General features: G+C 40.0%; 1 protein-coding gene across 8 annotated transcripts in view; it reads left to right on the forward strand.

Annotated features, from left to right (window-relative positions):
- PLCB4 (phospholipase C beta 4) overlaps window positions 1-21,005 on the forward strand; it is a 218,145-nt gene that overhangs the window by 16,279 nt on the left and 180,861 nt on the right. The window contains exon 2 of one of the 8 annotated variants that reach the window (XM_052784069.1): window positions 5,528-5,587. The exons of the other annotated variants lie outside the window; for them this stretch is intronic. The gene's annotated coding sequence lies outside the window, so the exon portion shown is untranslated. The remainder of the gene's footprint in view (window positions 1-5,527; window positions 5,588-21,005) is intronic. 8 annotated transcript variants of the gene reach the window in all.

Consider the following 21,005-nt stretch of genomic DNA (forward strand, 5'->3'; position numbering starts at 1 on the left):
CCTGAAAGGAGTATCCATCCTCTTCCCATCTTCTCACCTGCTGCATGTTCACCGTTGCCTGCCCTGGCTGCATGTTGAAGTCTGGGATTGCCCCTTCATTTCTGTTTTCTTTGGATATGGTGAGACACTCCTATTACTCTTAGTTGGAATGCAGTTTTTTATGAAAATAATTTCATTGGCCCAAGCAGTAAAAACCATTTACCCATAATTGAGCTGGATTCTTTGTAACGCTGTAAGTGAAGTCTTGGATTGTTATTAATGCTTTCATCAGCAATGAGTAATTTCATAGATTGAAAACCTCTTAAACTGCAGCACAATAATTTTGGCTGCAGAGAATTACTATAGGTGACACTAAAAATACTCTTCCCCCCCAACACCATACGACTGTCCTGAAACATAGATAACTACTTGCAGGAACTTTAGGATAGCATATAGTTGTTATATCCAAGATACCCTGGAATTCTGTGACTTCAATTGCAGATTGTGTTTTTTAGGCCTATTACATTTGCATATGATGAGAGTTTGTGGTAACTGTTTCATATTGCGCAAATGCTGCTGCTGTTTATTGCTTGGATTAAATTACGTGGTTTTACCATATAAATATAATTGGTTTACTGTAGGGAAAAGTCTGAAAGACTTTATTATTTACAAATAATTTTGGAGGGTGTACTTAACTATTATTGATTGATATACTTTTCATAAAGTAGAATTTTTGGGCTCCAAATTGTTTGGAGTCTCTGTGGAAATAGTCTGCCTGTTTCAGGAATTCAGTGTGCTGAGTCTTGCTCAGCAAACACCAAGAAGTACTTTTACTTTTCAGTTTAGTTATGTGCACCCTGATCCTGAGTCGAGAACTCTGTTGACTCATGACTATGTGGCTGGAGTCAGATATAGGACTAGTACTTAAGTTTGTATTGTGTGTGGCACTAGCAGCAGGTTGTATACTTTGTTTAGTAAGTTTCTGACTTTATTAAGTGAAGCTAAATGCAACAGTCTTTAATAAAACCCTATGTGGTTTATGAATGTGATTTCCATCATGGTATTCCTTTGGCAGAAATGGATGAAATGTTACTTGGGTGTTTTTTACTGTTTCTGAAGTTATTGACCAATAATTGTGTTTAACTGTGTATTTAGCTGCCTCTTTTGTCTGTGTCCATGAATCATACTGTCGAGTTTTTGTTTACTTGGGATAGACAGCCATATGCCCCTGTAGTCAGTGCCATCCAGGTCGGTATCAGTGAAGAAAAGGTGCAATTATCTGGTAACTGAAGAGGCTGCTGATCTTGTGGATTAGTATGTGAAATGTTCCAGAAAGATATGCCAGAGGCTCAAATTACGTAATGCTTTGAGCAGGAAGCTGCAGAACTGTGTGTAGAGTGTGTCACCAGCAACAGACTGATGTCCCTGGCAAGGCTCCACTCCAGGAAGAGGCTGAGATTTCTCAAAGGCTTCAAATGAGAATGAATGATTTGACAGCGTGGCCATTGCTAGAACAGCTTGCCCCATTGAAGACAGGAGCTGGCAGCGCACAGTCTTGCTGCATGCTGTTAGGAGACAGGCTGCTGATATAACATTATTTTGGTAAGTGCGGTTTCCTGCCCACAAGTGTGTACCAGCTGGCACCATCTTGTCAAAGACCTAGTGTTAGAGTGAGTGTGATTTCCCCCCCCCCCCCCAGGTTTCTTGGTTTTGTGTGTTGATGGGTGTTTTTGTGGTTTTCTGGGGGGTTGTTTTTTTCTTCTTTTTCCCAGATCCTGAAAAAAATTTACAAAGAAAGAAAGGACCTTTTTAGAAACTACATGTCCAGATTGCTGCATAGGGAGTTTAGGTCTGAAAAATGTTTAAAATTGTTTGTCTAGAAATAACTAATAAACAGATAAACTGTGGTTGATGTTCCTTTTTGGCATAAAATGAGTGAAGGTTTTTGGTAGGTAATGACTGTTTTGGGATATATTGATGGACTAAAACTGTGATGTGTAAATTAAGATTCTAATGGTCTTTTCTGAATTGGGCACTTTTACTTCACTTTTAATTAGAATCAGGCAAAAGGTCCTTATTGGAATTCTAAAGTTTCAGTCTCCCAGTAGGTAACTCAAGGAGGTGCTCTTCATCTGTAGCCAAGTATCCATAGAAGTTAAAGACTTCTAGAAGTGTGTTCCTGTCAGGTCATTCTCCCTGATCGTTTCAGAGAATGACAGGTGAAAAAGAAACTTGTATGTTAGATCCCTGTTGATGAAAACTTGTTTTCTGCTTTAAAATAAAATAATAAAAAAAAAAAAATCTGGTGACAAGCCCAGAGTCTCAATGAAGGCTGGCCATCCTTTTGAAGGATTATCATGATTTAGCTGGGGGTTTTGAAAAGTTAAGTCCTTTCCTAGAAGGTTACTAGGGGGTTAAGTCACATGAAGAGAGAGAGAGACAACCCATATGGTATGTTTAAGGTGATAGGAAAGTTCAGGTGACTAGTCAAGAAACAAGTCTTGCCTTACCGAACAGTAGTTAAGAAATCTGTGTTGTGACCAATGATGAACATAGGACACTTCAGAATTTGATGCCTCAACAGCTGGTTAGGTGTTCAGTTGCAATAGAGATCCTGTGGCATCTATCTGGTTCAGTGTTCATGAAGTGAGGAACATAAAATTAATGATCCTCCGCAAAAAGGTAGGTTATTGAGCTACTTAAGACCAGCTTATTCACCTCTTTTTAAAAACTGTGCATTTGTTGTGTTTTTTTCCTTTGGAACAGGAGAGAAATGAAAATTGTTGGGTTTTTCTATTTTAGCCTTTACAACCAGCTGTGAAACAAAGGATAAACCTGAGGCTGCAGCTGCTGTTTGTTACCCCATCAGTAGTTAGGCTGTTGTGAATTATGGATTGCTCAGTGCTTCTGCCTCTACCTGAGACTTGACTCTGGCTCTAAGTGTTTCCCTCAAAGAATTTACAGTCTTACTGAAAGGCTCATTGGAGATTTTCAACACAAACAAGCTTCTGAAGAAATACTTAACTGGTGAAAAGAAAAAGATTTTTGGTATAGTCAGACAAATCGCTCCACCAACTAAAAACGGCCATGCACCACCACCCACGGAATCGAGAAAGAGCTCTCAATCTGTCAATCCTGTCCGGCATCCCTTCCCTGATGGCCTGAAGCATCATGGGCCCACCGAGCCATAAATAGCTCACCCTTATGTTGCCAGTCCAGGTCCACGTGAGCCACTTCAATCTTGGCAGCCTGATCCACCTGTTGGTTGTAACATGAAAGAAACTAAATAGAACTAAAAAGGAAAAAAAAAACTAAAAGGAACTAAACTAAAAGGAAACTGATTTTTTTCATTAAATTTATGAGATTGTACTCATCTGTTTACATGGAACATGAGAAATTTCAGAGCCCAGTGGCAGTTTTACCCAGAAAGCCATAAATGATTAAAACCAGTTGAGAAACTGATTCTCTTTCTGTTATGTGCATTACGTATGGTATGATGCTACTGATTTCAGTGGAGCTGTGCTGGATTTTACGCTGATGTAACCATGTTGAAATTCGACCACAATCTGAAAGCGAACAAAAATATCTGAGGTGTATCTCTTATTGCAGACTAATAAAGTAGCTTGTATGCTTGAAAATATTTTTGTAATGTCTTTGGCTTTCCAACAGAAATGTGTTTTGAATAGTGAGCTTATTTTAGCATTAAGTTGGCTTCAGTTGACCTCAGAAGTAAGTGTAAGGACACTTTTGTGTGCAGCTGTGAGGTGGTGGAGACCCAGTGATATCTTGTCATGTAATTACAAGCTACTGAGGCCAGCCTGAAAGTGCACTAGCAAAATGAGAGGGTTTGAGGCATTGGGGGGGGAATGTAAAAAAAAGGCACTGTGTAATCTTCTACTAGAAGAGTAGAAGAGCGCCCTTTTAGTATTTAATCAGAACAAAGTACCTAACCATCATCCTCTCAGAGCTGCTATTTACGTTTTGGAAAAATTTCTCTTTTAATGGAAGCTTTTGACAACTTTGGGAGAATTCAACAGAACAGGAAACTATTTTCTTTAACTGCTTTCATTGCTGTAATTGTGATTGCTGTGGTTCTCAGTCCCTCTAGTATACTACTTGGGGTGGTTTATGCACTGTGAGTTTTCAAGGCAAATGCTAGACCTACAGTATGCTCTGGCCTCTCTTGGCTGAGACACTTGTTTTCTAGAACCTGTTTCTAATCTTGCTGAGGCTTTTTTTTTTTTTTTTTTTTCCTCCCCCCTTTCTCATGTACCTCATAAAACTTAAAAGGTATCAGGTCAGACTTAATCCTGAGTATGCACCTAGTGGAAGCTCTCAATTTTAGGCTTCAATTTATTTTACTTTAAAGGAAAAAAGATGAAGCTTAGTGAAAGAGAGAAAAATACAGCTTCTGTCCTAATGTGGAGGAGCTCTTGATAGAGATTAATTTGAAAGAGCTGCAGTTAATTTCATATTACTGTCAATGCTGAACACCCTTTATTTTTGCTTTTAAAACATCTTCTAATACATCAATTTCTAATCTAAATTTGGATTCAACTTCATTTTTGAACACTCTTTTGTCCTTTTCCTTCTGGTTTCTGTAAATCTACTGCTTTGCTTGTTGAGTGGCTGTTGTGCTCATGTCCATTGTAAGCTCTCATACAAATGACTTTGATATAGAAAAAATTGGTTTTGTGCATTTTAAAAAAGGGGGAAAAAGTAACAACAGCAAAACAGTTGCTATTATTGATACAGGTGTGACAGCCATGGGATCTGTACAAGTGCTTCCTCGCAGGAAACTTGGGAGGAGGTCAGTTTTTTCTTGAAGCATTCAACTTTATGATGCACAGAGTATATTGCAGAAGATGAAGGTACTAGAATGTCACTAGTACTTTGCTGTGACCCTATCACTGCCCTGGTGTCTGGAGCTGAGGGAATGGTGTGAATCCCTTTACCCACTTGTGCTGCCCAGAAGCACAGAAGCGTCAAATGCCCCATTGCTGCCAACCCCTTCCCCACACAAATAGAAGGGGGAAAGATGGAAGAAGTGGACATCAGTGAATTAGTTGATGCTTTCATCCTCCTAAAGTGTTGGCAAAAGCTATGGAGGAAGTATGTGTTAATACTAATAACAACGTTATAATTTACTTTTTACCCAAAGCTGCAATGAGAAGGAGACCTATTATATACCTCAGAATAAAATACATTGTTTGGCTCTGCTCCTGACACACTGCTCCATTCTTGGTCTCCACTGTGTAAGGTTACTTTCTAGTTTTAAATGCTTGGAAGAATGGATAACCATGTATTAGTTTCACCTGCAGCTATAATGCTTTTGCTTAGATAACAAAGACAGAAGGGAATTTCAAAATAAAATTAATGTCAAACAAAAACTCACTGACTGTGCAATATTTATGCTTGCTATAGTGTACATATTCAGATTCATAATGAGAAATTATTTCTGGGGAAAAAGAAGGTCTCGAAGTAGTTCACTGTGGGTTTATTAGGTAATTAAATATTAGTATGCACAATTAAGGCTTTTTTTTTATAGGGAAAGAAAGACATTCTCTACAATGGAAGTTTCTACAGAGTAATTTTTGATTTTCAAAAGGTATGTGGTTTTCTGTTAACATTTTAATATTAACAATTTAATTTGTAATTATTTACTTCAGGTTTAAAATATGGTTTAATGTTTCAATGCTGTGCTGTCCATATTAGTAGAATGAGAAGTGTATTCTGCAGAAACAACGGTTGGGGTTCACGAGAGGAGAGAAGTTATTAGAAATTTAGGTCATAACTCTGCAAGTTCAGAGTATGCTGTACTCTCCTGAAAACCAGACACTGAGAAAGAAGTGTGAATGTGAGAATGATCAGTGACACAGACAGATGAGGATAGTCTAGGTCCTGAGTGGTCTCATCTTTCTGTAGTAGCCTAACATTCTGGGAGTACGAGTGAATAATAAACTGATCTTTTATTTCCCCCTGCCTCAGGCCTGACTAAACTACAGTGATAATGTGGGGCCATTCTTAAAACAGCTGCAAAGGCAATTTAAGTACTCTAGTCTCTATGTGATGCCAGCAGATTCTTCTCACCTCAAATTTGTGGAAAACTTTTTTTTTTTTAATACTCGGGGATGGGTTGCTTGCACACCAACTTACATTCACATCATACATACTCCTACCCTGACTGTAGTTTTAGATATCCCACTGGCATCAAGGATTCTTACCCTATTGACTTCTGCTGTCTGAAAGCTACTTTTCCTTCAGAAGCACCAGATTGGCACAAAATTCTACTTGCTTTAGCATCCAGGCCTTAGGCAGGCTTAAAAAGGTTGTTGAGGGAAATGCTAGTTTCTTGCTAATCCTGAGTGAGGCCTCAATCTTGCCGTTGGTCAAACCATTAGCTTAAGTGAGTTCTTTGATGCCCATCCTTACTGCATAGGAGCAGAGCACTGCACATGCAAGTAGAGTGTAGAACTTCATGCACTATTCTTTCCACTGAAGTTTTTGTAAGTGACCATGATGAGATGGTCTATTTACTTGTTGTTCATATAAAAATGTATCTAAATTCACATCAGAATTCTCTGATGCAATCTCAGATGATTTTGGAGATGAGGATTCCAACTGCAGATAGATCTCCTCTAGAGAGATCTTTTGCAGGAAAATTTCAGTGCAGAAAAAGTCATTGGCACCAAAGGGTATGGTTGCGTTGGTCTTCTAGAATTTTAGAATTGGAAGTAACAGTACAACGGTTGTCGACAGTGCTTTACGTACGTATAATCTTGGCATGAGTCATTAAAATGCACTTCTGTTTCCCTTGTTTTTCACTTCTTGATTGTTGGTTCATCCTTACCCTGTACATCACAAGGATTTGGGAATTTGTTGCACTGTGACCTGGTGTTCTATCGCAATTGGTTTGTTTATTTGTAACTGATAGAAAATTCTTTTGTGGGCACAAATACAGTTTGCTAAAATAATTAAGAAAGCAAAAATTAAACCTATGTTGGCCAGAAATAGCTTTCTTAGAAAGTAGAAACTACTGTAAATATTTTCTTAGAGCAAAAGTCTGAAAATACAGATAGTGCTTATCCAGGTGTAAGTAGTAGAACTCTTACTAGAGATTTAGAATGAAATCACACCAGTGTCAGAACTGCTGTGGTAATTGGCTCATTTGTTAAAATTGGTAAAGAATCAGGGGATGAATTGGTTTACCTCAATTAAAAACTCTACATAATAGGGGGAAAAGCCACTACATATGGAGTTAGGTGAAGAAAGTTAGGGATGTTGCTTTTCATTTTCCACTTGGACCCATTTTTAACCATTTAAACAAAGCACGCATAAGGATATGCCATAGGTTTTACACACCATCTTGAAAGTCAGACTTCAAAAACTTTTGGAACAAAGGAAAAGCAAATTCCAGAACTTCTGAATTTACATCAAGTAAATATGAAGAAAATTTGGCCCAATAACAAAACAAAACAAAAGGCAGTCACAATTTGTACAGTCAGTTTTAGGGTCTGTGAGCAGCAGAGTGTAGTTAATACTAGTTACATTGAGGATGCCTGGGAGAGGTTTTTTGGGTAGTAAACATGCTAAAACATGATATTATTAAAGATGAAGTGACACCATCATGCATTGTTGTCTGTTTCATTACAGTGTGATTCTAGACAGTACTTCTTCAGGAGATGAGGTCAGCCAGTGTGTCCTTGCAGGTTTATTCTTTTTACATAGTGGTGGGAAGACAGGGGTGTGCAAATGGGAGATATTGCCTTTATCGTAACACATCGTTACCTAGAATCATTTTCCCTTTAATGCCATCAGGACCTACAGGAACTTTGACCCCTTTCCTACTCTGAAAGAGATTGAGCTGAAGAGAGAACTAGCCAAAGGCAAATTTTTTAATAAACTATGGTTTCCAGCACTGTTGGAAGGAAGGCGTGCTGAATCCCTGTCAAAGTTTATAATGTGAAGCTGGGCATAATGTTCACTGGGCATTCCTGACTGGAATAACAATTCAAACAGTGTACTGATCATCAGTTACCTCATTGATTTTATTCATCACCACTTTTTAGTTGATTTTTATGGATGTGAAATAAGATTCCTGTGGTATTTTTACAGGTTAGAATTGAAGAATTTTTTGTGGATTAAAGGACAGGGTCAGATTATTTGGCGTGTTTATTTTTGATGAAATTACCTGTGCTCTTGTGTGGGCACTAGGGTGCCCCTGTATCTCTCATGGGGAGCTAAGACCAGTGTTCACCCCAGGAATTCTTAGTTGTCACTCAATCTTGTGCTCAGTAAGAGCCAATTATGTGCTGCCTGTGTTAATCCTATTTATGTGATTGTGTACTTTGTCATTGAAAAAAAAGTATATTTACATGGGAAATATGAGGAAAGGTCTCAGTCTCTGATTTGGATACAGCCCAATCTTGTGGAACAGAGTTGGCTAATCTGTTTAGGACTTAGCAGCATACTGGAGCAGGAACTGGTTGACTCTGTTTATCCTGTAGGCAGGCAATAGTTGAATGAGACTATGGTGAAGGAACACTAATATTTTTCTCAAACTGCTGTCTGACTCCCCCTACTTTGAAAGTTGAAATACCTTCCTGACTGAATGAAGGTGAAGGGAGAGATGCAAATTAGAGCCATCACCAAAGATAAGTTGAACTGTAAAAGAAAGGAAGGATTCCCATTACTAAAATGCTGTCCGTTAATGTGGTTTAAAGGTGTTATTGAATAACTGGATCCTCATCCCGGAGTTTATGGGCACCTAATGGACTACTGGCTAGAATCACAAGAGGAGGGCAGGAATATTAGGAGCTAATGTGTTTAGGTATATTTATCTGTGTGTATGACTTTCTTTTGTTTCTCTATGTTCTGCAGCTGTGCAGTCTGTAGTCTTCATTTATAAGAAAAAGTACTTTTTTTTTTTTTTTTTTTCTTACCCTTACAGTTACGTTAAGGATAATATCAGAGTACTGGCAGGTTCCTTCAAGGTAGTAGTTCTTACGGCATAGGTAATGAAACAGACTTGGAGAGATACTCTCAACTGCCTCGTCCTTCCAGGGCACATAAATAGTGTTTGTCCACCCTGCTGTATATTCCAAATTGAAACCTGTTCATCAAGGAGTCTGTGTGCTCTGATGGACTGTGGCAGGGAGGGGCAAAGGGCAGAGCAGCTTAACCTCAAGGTTGGTAGATGGTGGGGGTGAAATGATGCAACTTTGTCTTGTATTCAAGAAGATCATTATCAGATCACTTAATCATACCATTGCTAAAGTTTTCCCTTCCCTTTGTGATTACAAAATAGAAGACTGGCTACTGACTCTTCTAAAACCTAGGTTCTTAAGAGTATTGAAGCTTTACAGAATGTGTCTGCTATTATCTGTATAGCTGAAGCAACTACTGGTTTTGCTTTAACAGTTAAGGGGGTGCTTTGTAGATTTGCATGACTAACTTGCTCACGTTTCAGGGGCCTCCAAAATAGTGCCATATAGCCCCAGATGACATCTTGTAGCTGTGAAAGTACTGCAAGTGCAAACGCAAATGCTGTTTATGTTGTGCTGCTCACACCAACATACCTGTAAGAATTATCCACTGTAATTTCTAATGTTACATTGCTTACTTGCTTTACTTGAAAAGACCAAACCTTGATGAACTTCTGTCTATGTAATCTATGTGCTTCAATCACAGAAATATTTTGTGCTTGTTTTTCTTATGCCGGCGTGGATCTGCACTAACTCCATGGTCACACCTGCTGAGCATATTCATATAAGCACTGATGTAATGGAGGATGGGTTTTAGTCCTAAAGTATTTGCTTCTGAGTCATTATATGGGGTGTGGTAACTGCTCCCAAAATGAAAGTGACACTTTATAGGGGAGAATAAAGAAAAGTTGCCTTCTAGTTAGAGACCAGTGCAATTTGCTCAGATTGCTATTCTCAAAATAAAGAGGGTTTTTTAATCCTAGCTTTAGACTGTGTTTCCACAGGATAACAGCAGACGACACCAAATTGGGAGGGAGGGTTGATCTGCTCGAGGGTAGGAAGGCTCTACAGAGGAATCTGGACAGGATGGATCTATGGGCTGAGGCCAATTGTATGAGGTTCAACAAGGCCAAGTTCCGGGTCCTGCACTTTGGTCACAACAACTCCATACAGCGCTACAGGCTTGGGGAAGAGTGGCTGGAAAGCTGCCTGGCAGAAAAAGACCTGGGGGTGCTGGTTGACAGCTGGCTGAATATGAGCCAGCAGTGTGCCCAGGTGGCCAAGGTGGCCAACAGCATCCTGGCTTGTGTCAGAAATTGTGTGGCCAGCAGGAGCAGGGAAGTGATTGTTCCCCTGTACTTGGCACTGGTGAGGCTGCACCTCGAGTACTGTGTTCAGTTTTGGGCCCCTCCCTACAGGAAAGACATTGAGTTGCTGGAGTGTGTCCAGAGAAGGGCAACAAAGCTGGTGAAGGTCCTGGAGCACAAGTCTTATGAGGAACAGTTGAGGGAACTGGGGTTTTTTAGTCTGGAGAAAAGGAGGCTGAGGGGAGACCTTATCGCTCTCTACAACTAACTGAAAGGTGGTTGTAGTGAGGTGGTGTACTGGGTTTGCATGGCAAGGTTTTGGGGGGGGGAGGTTTACAGGGGTGGCTTCTGTGAGAAGTTGCTAGAAGCTTCCCCTATGTCCAACAGAGCCAATGCCAGCCAGCTCCAAGATGGACCTGCCGCTGGCCAAGGCTGAGCCAATCAGCAACAGTGTTAGTGCCTCTGGGATAACAGATTTAAGAAGGTGAAAAAGGTTGCAGCGGGCACAGAGACTGCAGCCGGAGAGAAGAGTGAGAACATATAAGAGAAACAACCCTGCAGACACCAAGGTCAGTGAAGAAGGAGGGCGAGGAGGTGCTCCAGGCACTGGAGCAGAGATTCCCCTGCAGCCTGTGGTGAAGACCGTGGTGAGGCAGGCTGTCCCCCTGCAGCCCATGGAGGTCCACAGTGGAGCAGGTGGATGCCCGAAGGAGGCTGTGACCCCGTGGGAAGCCCATGCTGGAGCAGGCTCCTGGCAGGACCTGTGGATCTGTGGAGAGAGGAGCCCCTGCTGGAGCAGGTTTGCTGGCAGGACTTGTGACCCCGCGGGGGACCCATGCTGGAGCAGCGTGTTCCTGAAGGACTGCATGCCGTGGAAGGGACCCATGCTGGAGCAGTTCATGAAGAACTGCAGCCTGTGGGAAGGACCCACATTGGAGAAGTTTATGGAGGACTGTCTCCCGTTGGAGGGACCCCACACTGGAGCAGGGGAAGAGTGTGAGGAGTCCTGCCCCTGAAGAGGATGAAGCAGCAGAGATGATGTGTGATGAATTGATCGTAACCCCCATTCCCTGTCCCCCTGCGCCAGCGCCGCTGGGGGGGGCTAGGTAGAGAATCCATGAGTGAAGCTGTGCCCAGGAAGAAGGGAGGGGTGGAGGGAAGATGTTTTGAGATTTGGGTTTATTTCTCATTACCCTACTCTGGTTGATTTGCAATAAATCAAGTTAATTTTCCCCAAGCCGAGTCTGTTTTGCCTGTGATGGTAATTGGTTGAGTGATCTCTCCTTGTCCTTACCTTGACCAATGAGCCCTTTGTTATATTTTCTCTCCCCTGTCCAGCTGAGGGGGGGGAGTGATAGAGCAGCTTTGGTGGGCACCTGGTGTCCAGCCAGGGTCAACCCACCACAGGTGGGTACTGGGCTCTTCTCTCATCCTGTCACTAGTTACTTGATAGGAAATGGCTTCAAGTTGTGCCAGAGGAGGTTTAGATTGGATATTAGAAAAAATTTCTTTACTGAAAGGGTTGTCAGGCATTGGAACAGGCTGCCCAGGGAAGTGGTGGAGTCACCATCCCGGGAGGTGTTCAAAAAATGCGTAGACATGGCACTTCAGGACATGGTTTAGTGGGCATGGTGGTGTTGGGATGACGGTTGGACTTGATGATCTTAGAGGTCTTTTCCAAACTTAATGATTCTATTCTATTCTATCGTCTTACTGTCCCTGGTAAGCACAGCAATTAAGATATTTTGTGGGGGTATTTTCCACCTGAGCTGAGTTTTGCTCTGCAGCATCTATTTTGGCTATGAATCCTACTGCTGTTCGCTTAATCAGGTCCATTGAATCCTACAGCCTGATTCTTTATACATGTTATCTGTGGCTTCTGGAAATTGAGTTCGTTTAGGTCTGAAAAGTTATCTGCTGTTCGTAAGCAACATGCATAGGTTACTTAGGTGGAGTATACATTGAGTTTCCCTTCAGATGGACAATGTTTTCTTTACAAAAGTTCTCTTATTCTTAGCACATTCTATGTCAGGAATGCTTAAAATATCTTCTGTCATTACAACTTGGATTCAACAGCATAAAACAAAAATAGAGAAGCAAAAGAAAAATAAATGAAGCTTACTGCATCCAGATGAAACACTATTTTCCAGACATTCCCTGCTGTTTGTGATCATGTAGTCTTCGTACTTTCCTTTGAAAGACTGGTCTGTTTAATTACAGCAAAATCCAGGGATGGGTAGTACCTTTTTGGTGAGAAAGGTGAGCACAGAAGGAGCAGAAAGTATATACTGGTGAAGGTCTCAGACAGAACGGTTGGTGGTTCAGAGAGGAGGCAGAGCTCTGGGAGCTAAAAAGCAAGTGATAACAAAAGCATATAGATAATTTATGGCAGTAGTTACTGTCTCAGTTGTCAGGTTCCCTGTAGTTTCATGTGCATTTAAACTGACACTTCTGATGAAGAAAGTAGTCCCTAGTCTCACTCCCAGCCTCTAATTTCTTGTCCCTGGATGCTTGTTCACACCAAAAGCCTGTGTAACTAACTAGTGAATCAGGTAACTGATCTGGCTGACAAGTAGAACTGCTAAATAAAATTCTAAAATGTTATTTTTAACCAGGAGAAGAGAAGGCTCTGGGGATACCTTATTGCAGCCTTTCAATACTTAAGGGGGACTTATAAGAAAGCTGGGGACAGACTTTGTAGTAGGGCCTGTTGCGATAGGACATGGGGTAATGGTTTTAAACTCAAAGAGGGTGGTTTTAGACTAGATATAGGGAAGAAATTTTTTACGATGAGGGTGGTGAGAGACTGGAACAGGTTGCCCAGAGAGGTGGTACATGCCCCATCCCTGGAAACATTCAAGGTCAGGTTGGACGGGGCTCTGAGCAACCTGATCTAGTTGATGATGTCCCTGCTCATTGCAGGGTGGAGGTTGGACTAGATGACCTTTAAAGGTTCCTTCCAAACCCAAAGATTCTATGATTTTCAGCTGAATCAGTTTTCATTTGTGCTGGCAGAGTAGAGGTTACTGGGGAAGGAATGAGTGACTGGTGGACTTCTGGAGAGGACTCTTGAAGTTTACCAGACTACTACCTCAGCTTGTTCCATGGTAGGTCTGTCTTAAACCATGCCTGAATCTTCAGACATTCTAATGGAGAAAAAGGGAGGAAACACATCTTGGCTTCTGTATCTTTTGGTTATTTGTGATATGAGTTGTCTTGGGCTGAGAAAGTTTGTTTTCTTTTGTCTGGGTATTTCTTTAAGGGACTGCATTGTAAAACTTTCCCCGTAAGATTTATCTGCCACTCCCCAGGAAAGAAAGACTATTTGCTGTTTTTTGAAAAGCTATGGGAATGTTATATAAGGAACTCAGCAATGGTCTTATTTTATTCAAAATTTATATTTCATCAGTGCCCAAAGTTAGAACCTTGTTCTTTTAAAATGTACAAAGACCTGGTCTTGTATGCAAAGGTGGACAATGTGGTAAGAACTGGTCAGAAAATGTGAGATACGAAATGACAGCTTATATTGTTAGGCCTCAATAAAACCTGAAGAAAGTGTAGTTTTTGTAAACCATTTTGTTCTGTGCAGGCTCAGCTCACTGAGACATACTGGGTTCTTTGTGGTTTCCCCTCTTTCCCCTTCTTTTTTTTTCTGGGTCACTTTCTTCCTTAGTAGTGAATTAAATTGGCTCCAGGCAGAAACCAGAGCACAAGAGTCTGCTCCAACTAACCAGCAGAGTACGTGTCTGGAAATGAAGAGAGTAGAGTAGAAAGGAGTGGAGGAAACTATTCCCTTTCTAATTTCTCAGCCTACCCTCAGATGGCATGACTCAGTGCAAAAGCTGAAGGGCAGAGGTGGCAGAGGCAGAGATGGTGAGTGACATTCTTATGTTCCCAAGGGATTCCTTTGTAGACAGGTCAGTGGGATTTTTGCCACCCATTTCAACTGAGGCCAGGCATATGAAAGAGAGAAATGGAGAGTGAAAGAATAAGCAGAACAATCTGGAAGGTATGGGGAGAGCTGCAAAATAAATGAAGCAAGATAGAAAAAGTGGGAAATGTTATAATAACTGTCAGGTATAGGAAATACATATGTGGTGGGGAAGAAAGCAAGAGGTCATGTGCAGAGGTGACTTTGGACAAAATGTTTTATTCATTTCTGACTCTTCTCCTGTTGAAACTATCTGCCAAGCCCTACTAATGACATACCAAGATTATTTGCCTAGTAGGTATTTTCTTTTAAACTGATGTGTTGTCTTACGCCACATGAATAGTGCATTCATCCTTAGCTCTTACTGTTTCCTGGTGAAACCAAAAAGAAAATTAGTAAATTACTGCCAGAAAATACATTGTATTTAGAAAGGATTATTTTTCTTACTTTCCAGTATTATCAACTTCTCTAAACCCCCAAACTATGGAAAATTTCAGAGGGATGTTTTCTCTAATTACATTTGTGGTCTGGTTTGGAGGAGCAATACTTGGTTGAGTGTTTAAGTAAACAGATTCTAATCAAAGGCAAAACTCCACATCATCCTGAGGCTTTCCCAGAAGCTGCTTTTGTTCTAGTGTTCATATCTTATCTGTTGTAATTTTCTTGCTCTTAAAATGAGTATTGCATTAGAGAACGGGGAGTGTGCATCTGTGAGATAGTTACAGAGCCTGCCCTACTGGGAGGTGTTTACCTAAAGAAATCCTTTTTGATCACAGTACCTGTGAAAACTGGAATCTGAGAAGATGGCATGTGCTGTTCCACATCACAATGATTTCTTGCAGGCAGTGGAAATCTCTGTGGCAAATCAAATTTGCATTCAAAACTTCATTTATAATTACTGTGGTTATTATGATTTCCTCTTTCTCTGTGTACATCCTCTTAATCTACTAAGTGTAAATTTTCCAAACTCGACAGGTTGCATAAGCCAGAAAAGTAGGAAATAAATCCCAGAAGAACTGCTGCCAGATCTTTGAAGCATGTATTGAGTTATTGGATCTGAAACACAATGTGTAAGAGATGCTTTGCCAAGTTTTGAAAGTTACAGTATGTGGAGTGATGAGACTGCTGTCTAGTTATATTCTGTAAAACAAAGGGGGAAGAGAGAAATACAGAATGTTGTTTATTGCTTATCAACACACATGCCACTTCTCAGTTGTTTATCTTTTTAATTGTTGTTTCTTCTTTTCAAAATTAAAAAGACTTGTTAAACATTACAATGAAAAGTAGTGAGTAAATCTACTTAGATTTCATAACTGCAATTTTGCTGTTTGATCTGCACCAGACTGAAAATTTGGATTGTAAACAAGATCACTATGAGATCTTTTGCAGTCTGGGCTAGCAGTTGGGAGCATATTCTGGAGCTGCTGTAGATACTACAAGTAATTCTTGTGCTGATATATAGACTGCTTTTTTCAAGATCTGTAGAGTCCTTTTATCAGGCATTTGTATAGTTGGAAGACTTCAACGATTTATACTTGTTTTGCAGTGAGTGTTTTTATAAATGGCCTGATGATCAAACTCTTCTCGTATAAAGGAAGCAGTGCTTCACTTAACCTCATTAAATCAGGTCTAGATGGTCAGATGTGTATATCCAGCTCCTGTTTGTGAGCAAGCAGGTTGCTCAGTCTGACAAAAATTCAGTCGTTTTCTTCTTGCTGAGCTATATTTTAGCCCTGAGAAAGCAACCCCATCTTTCCTTCTTTAGAGACCTTATGGGAGGAGAAAAGCCAGTTAACCTACCTGTTAAAATATTTGTGGCTTGTATTTGGTTTGAATTCACTTAGGCTGAGCAGCTGGCTCTATGGATTCAGTAGGTCATTTTCAGCAAGATGGTCAGGTATGCCAGCCTCACATAAGTACTCAGTTACGCTGTTGAAATTATTTTGGAACTTTTCTCTTTGAAAACTAAATGAGTTTTTAAATTTCGCCTAGTAAGGTGTGCTTTTGCACATGTTGAGCCTTATGTGTAGTCCACTAAACAATTTAACTCCCTGTCGTGGTTTAACCCGAGTCAGCAACTAAGAAACAGGCAGCTGCTCACTCACTACCCACCCAGTGGGATGGGGGAGGAAATCGGGAAAAGAAGTAAAACTCGTGGGTTGAGATAAGAACAGTTTAATAGAACAGGAAAGAAGAAACTAATGATGATAATGATAACACTAATAAAATGACAATAGTAATAATAAAAGGATTAGAATATACAAGTGATGCACAATGCTCACCACCCGCCGATCGATGCCCCGTTAGTCCCCGAGCGGCGATCCCCCTCCCCCACTCCCCTCAGTTTATATACCAGATGTGATGTCACATGGTATGGAATACCCCATTGGCCACTTTGGGTCAGCTGTCCTGGCTGTGTCCCGTCCCAGCTTCTTGTGTTCCTCCAGCTTTCTCGCTGGCTGGGCATGGGAAGCTGAAAAATCCTTGACTTTAGACTAAACATTACTTAGCAGCAACTGAAGACATCAGTGTGTTATCAACATTCTTCTCCTACCTAACTCAGAAACATAGCACTGTACCAGCTACTAGGAAGACAATTAACTCTATCCCAGCTGAAACCAGGACACTCCCTCTCTGAAAGGCAGATCAAATATTCTTTAATACCTGAGTTATAATGACAGAAGGTTTTGGTTCAGATGAATCAGAACTTCAGTTTGCTGAATTTGAAGCTTGTACCCATTTTTCCTTTAAAAAAAGCAGTTCTGCCTGTCTTAACTCTGAAGGATTCATATCAAACATTGGCATGGTATTTGGCTGTGGCTGTGTTGGAACTAAGCAAGGTGAAATCTTTATCGGACAATAGTGTCTTTTATCAGACCCAATAATATAGTTGTATCTTGCGGGGGGAAAAACAGACAAACATTTGGGCATACAAGCCTGTCTTCAAGTCATCTGGGTCTGCCTGCCTGAAAACTAGTTGGCTTTTTTCTATGCAGGCCTTTATGGCCTGCTTTTGTGTAAATGCATTCGTTTTTAAGGATGTAGGTAAGGTACTAGCAAGGTACTCTGAAAAGCCTAAAAGATAAACTTCTGTAAGTGTTTTTTAAATTATTTCTTTCGGCTTAACTGGCCTTTTTCTACACATCTTAACTGAGCAATTTGTTGCCTGGACTGTATAGAAAATTATTTTTTTCTTTGTAAATTGTGTATATACAAAATTGGTGAACTGGGGAGTTTACCCGTTTAAAATGTCAAACAGTTGAGGCAGTTTGCAGATCAATATTTTTAAGGACATGAGAAGCTTTCCTCTTTTCATCATTGATATATCAGCATGGAGTGTTTTCTATTGTCACATAAAATTTGGAATCAGATTTGTCATTATTAATACTCTACTTTTCCATGTTAATCTACAGGTCCTGTGAAAGTGTAATAAAATATTTTTACATTCACTTTAATGTCCATTTCATCTTAGAATCGTAGAATCTTGTGAAGGTTTGCAAATTGGGAAGAGCATAAATGGGAATCAGAACTGAAGAACTTGCTTCAAAAATTATTATGACCAAAGCAAAGACATTACAGCAAATGCCTTTTAAATATAAGGTAATATAGCTAAAACAACAGTGTACAGAATGGCTAATTGGTAAAAGCTGGGCCTATTCTGTGATGCAGGAGTTGTGTCCTGAGTATTCCTTAATGGAGTTTCTTTCACTCTCTAGTATGATTCTGCAGCCTACCAATTCTTACCTGTTCATCCAGTGGGATCCAGGGAGAGCTTTAAAAAGCCAGGGCTACCTGTGAAGAGATTGAATTTGCCATATCCCCTAAGGCTGCATTTTCTGGAAGGCTTCCCTGTTTCTTGTGTGGTGTGGTTTCACTGCTGTAAAAGATGCTTTGCAAACAAGATGCCTGAGGCTGGTGTCCCTACTGTGCACTCCTATTCTGGCATGCCTAATGCACACATGTAGACCTGGGCACGCTGGGTAGTTGAGGGTGTGTTGGTGGGAAGGTGGTTGTCTTGTCCTCTGTCAAGTTAGTGTGTTCAGGAGTTTTGGCTGGCTGTACCCGCTCTGTCCATTCTTTTCTTGGTGGTACACGTTAGCTACTGAACCTTGGCAGCAGGTTATTCAAGACAGCAAGTGACAGCAGAGCAGGAAATTATGCTGTTGAATCTTCTACCTGTTGTACTTGTGACCTCAGTAGAATGCACTGGAGTCAGTATTATAAAACCAAAACACGCCGTTTGACATATATTGCTTATCCTTATATGTGATCTTTACTGTGGGTTTTTTGCTGCTGTTGGTGTGTTTTGGGGTGGTTTTTGTTTTGGTTTTGGTTGTGGTTTTGTTGTTTTGTTTTGTTTTTTCCCAAGAATTGTGTCTAGAACACAAGGGGTTTGTTTCTGTATCTGAGTATTTCTGCTGGCACTTGTTGTGGCTTGATATAAACAATGTGAATTTGAGTCAAGTGGTTAAATGTTAAAACAGTTTCCCACATGTGTTGGTTTACTGCCAGGGAAAGGTGAATGTTCAGCATAAATACTGTATTTAAACACTAATCATCATTTATTATTGTTGAATGAATGACCTGACAAGGATGCAGTTGAACCAAAATGTACAGGTTATATTACATGAAAGTGAAAAGCTTTATTAATATTTGAAGAGTGGCTTTAATTAGTCTGACTGTTGGTAGGTGTGTTCATTTTCTCAATGTACATCCGGTATAGTGTTTTTCACCAACTTATAATTGGCAGTTTCCCATAGGAAATAATCATTATTGGTATTATAAAAGTACTTTGTATCTATCACATTTGGGAAATGAAAGTTTTGCAAAAGTCAGAATAAAGTGTGCCCCCAATTACGCTAATAACTCATACCACAAATGATCCACTGGAAGGTTTAATAGCTTGGTAGTCCTCTTTAGATTTTCTTAAAACAGGAAGAATTAATATTACATTTTGACACTTTACAGAAAGGTGAAACAAGAAATCTTTCTTCTCTCCAGCTTTTGAAGTTGGTACCTGAATTCTGTTAGTGACTTGAGGATCTCAATGTTGGGTGTTTTTTTGGTTTGGTTTGGGGTTTTTTTTTGGGGGGGGGGGCGGGCAGGTGGTGGTGTGTGTGTGTTTTGGGTTTGGTTTGGTGGTTCCTTCCCCCCCCCCCCCCCCCCCCCAAGAATTCTTTTTAAAAGCATTTTGTTCCACTGTGAAGTCAGTATCTTTTTTTTTTTTTTTTTTTTTTTTAAGGAGCACAGGGTTGCAAAAGACACCATGTTTTGACATTTGGAAATGTCTATACGTTCTATTTGCAATTTGACAGTATAGTTTAACAGACTTTGATCCTTTTGCTAAATGGAATGTACTGCAGTCATTTAAAGTAACGTGTTCAAAAAAAATATTAAAAGGTATTAAAACCCCCAAACCCTAGAATTTTAAAGCAAACTAAATTTTAATTTTGCTTTTTACCTGTCAAATAAAATTTACCTTGTTTCCTTTGAGGAATATTGCACATCTGCCCTGCACTCCAAAGATTCAAGTAACTAAACCATCCAGAAGTTTTCCAAACAGCAGAACAAATCTTCAGGATATAATTACTTAGAAATTATTTGATACTGGATTTTCTCACTTATGTAACATGTCTACCAGACAGATTTCCTTTGAACCAGAAGGTCTGTGTTGCTTGACATGGCTCTTTCTTTTTGTAATTTTGAGGTTAAAACATTAGTAAAAGGCTAGATGGAATAATTTACTCCTGAGACTGATTATCCTAATATACCCACAGTTACTGTGCATCTACTGAGTTGTTAAAGAACCCATTAAGAGGGCAGTCTGAAAGCTAACATTTGCAAATGTCTCCAAATTGAATTACAAATGTTTCTGGTAAACAAAATGTTTGCTGCACTGTGTCGGTTCCACTTAGAGGTCTGGCTGTATCAGGTATGGTGTTTTGTAACATGCTTTGAAAAGATAGAAAAGGCAATGAAATAAATAGCTCAGATTTACTCATCTCATTTCTTTAAGTGTAGAAACATTTTTTAATTATGCATGTGTTAGTTTAAAATATTCTTTTTTTTTTTCCCAGTGTTTTCTGTAAGCTTTACTTCAAGAGAGATGGAGAAGGTTTATTAGTCTTTTTAGATGAGCTGTAAATGAGGAATATTGACATGTATGACAATTGAAATAGAGTGTTGTTAAAAATTTGGATACACTGATTTTGAGCTGCATTAGGAAAGCTGCTGGCTTCTGCTTTACTAACAGTGTTGTTTTGCTTCACGCAGCCATTAGGGTTATAGCAACACTACCTTCATAAAATGCCTGTTACAAGAACATTCCTTTATAACAATTTTTCAAACAGCAGTACTAGCAAGGCCTTTCTCATACAAACATTTCTGTATTAACTGCGTTCTGGTGCAGTTGGCCACACTTGTAAATAAAGAGCAGGATGGGAGCAAGCTGTTGGTAGGCTTAAACTCGAATCTTGATTATGTCTTCCTGTAAATATTTTTCTGTTTTGGTGTTTTATTTTTGCATTGTCAGTTGTGATACATGCTTAATACTAAGTGCAGAGACCCTTAGTCTCTGCTTGCCTTTTATACTTGAGTTCTCTCCGTAGGCAAATTACTCTTCTTCAGCATAAACACCTCAGTTCTCTGAGGGGACATTATTAACTCCTATCAAGCCACTCCTGTTTTAACCTAGAAGATTATTTCTCTGCAAATACACATAATCCTGTGCGGAAGGGATAAAGGCAAATTTGTCAAACTTACCTGGTAAAATGCATACACACGTGATTCAATAAAGGATTCTGT

The sequence above is a fragment of the Harpia harpyja genome, chromosome 4, assembly GCF_026419915.1.
Source record: "Harpia harpyja isolate bHarHar1 chromosome 4, bHarHar1 primary haplotype, whole genome shotgun sequence".
NCBI classification, from domain to species: Eukaryota; Metazoa; Chordata; class Aves; order Accipitriformes; family Accipitridae; genus Harpia; species Harpia harpyja.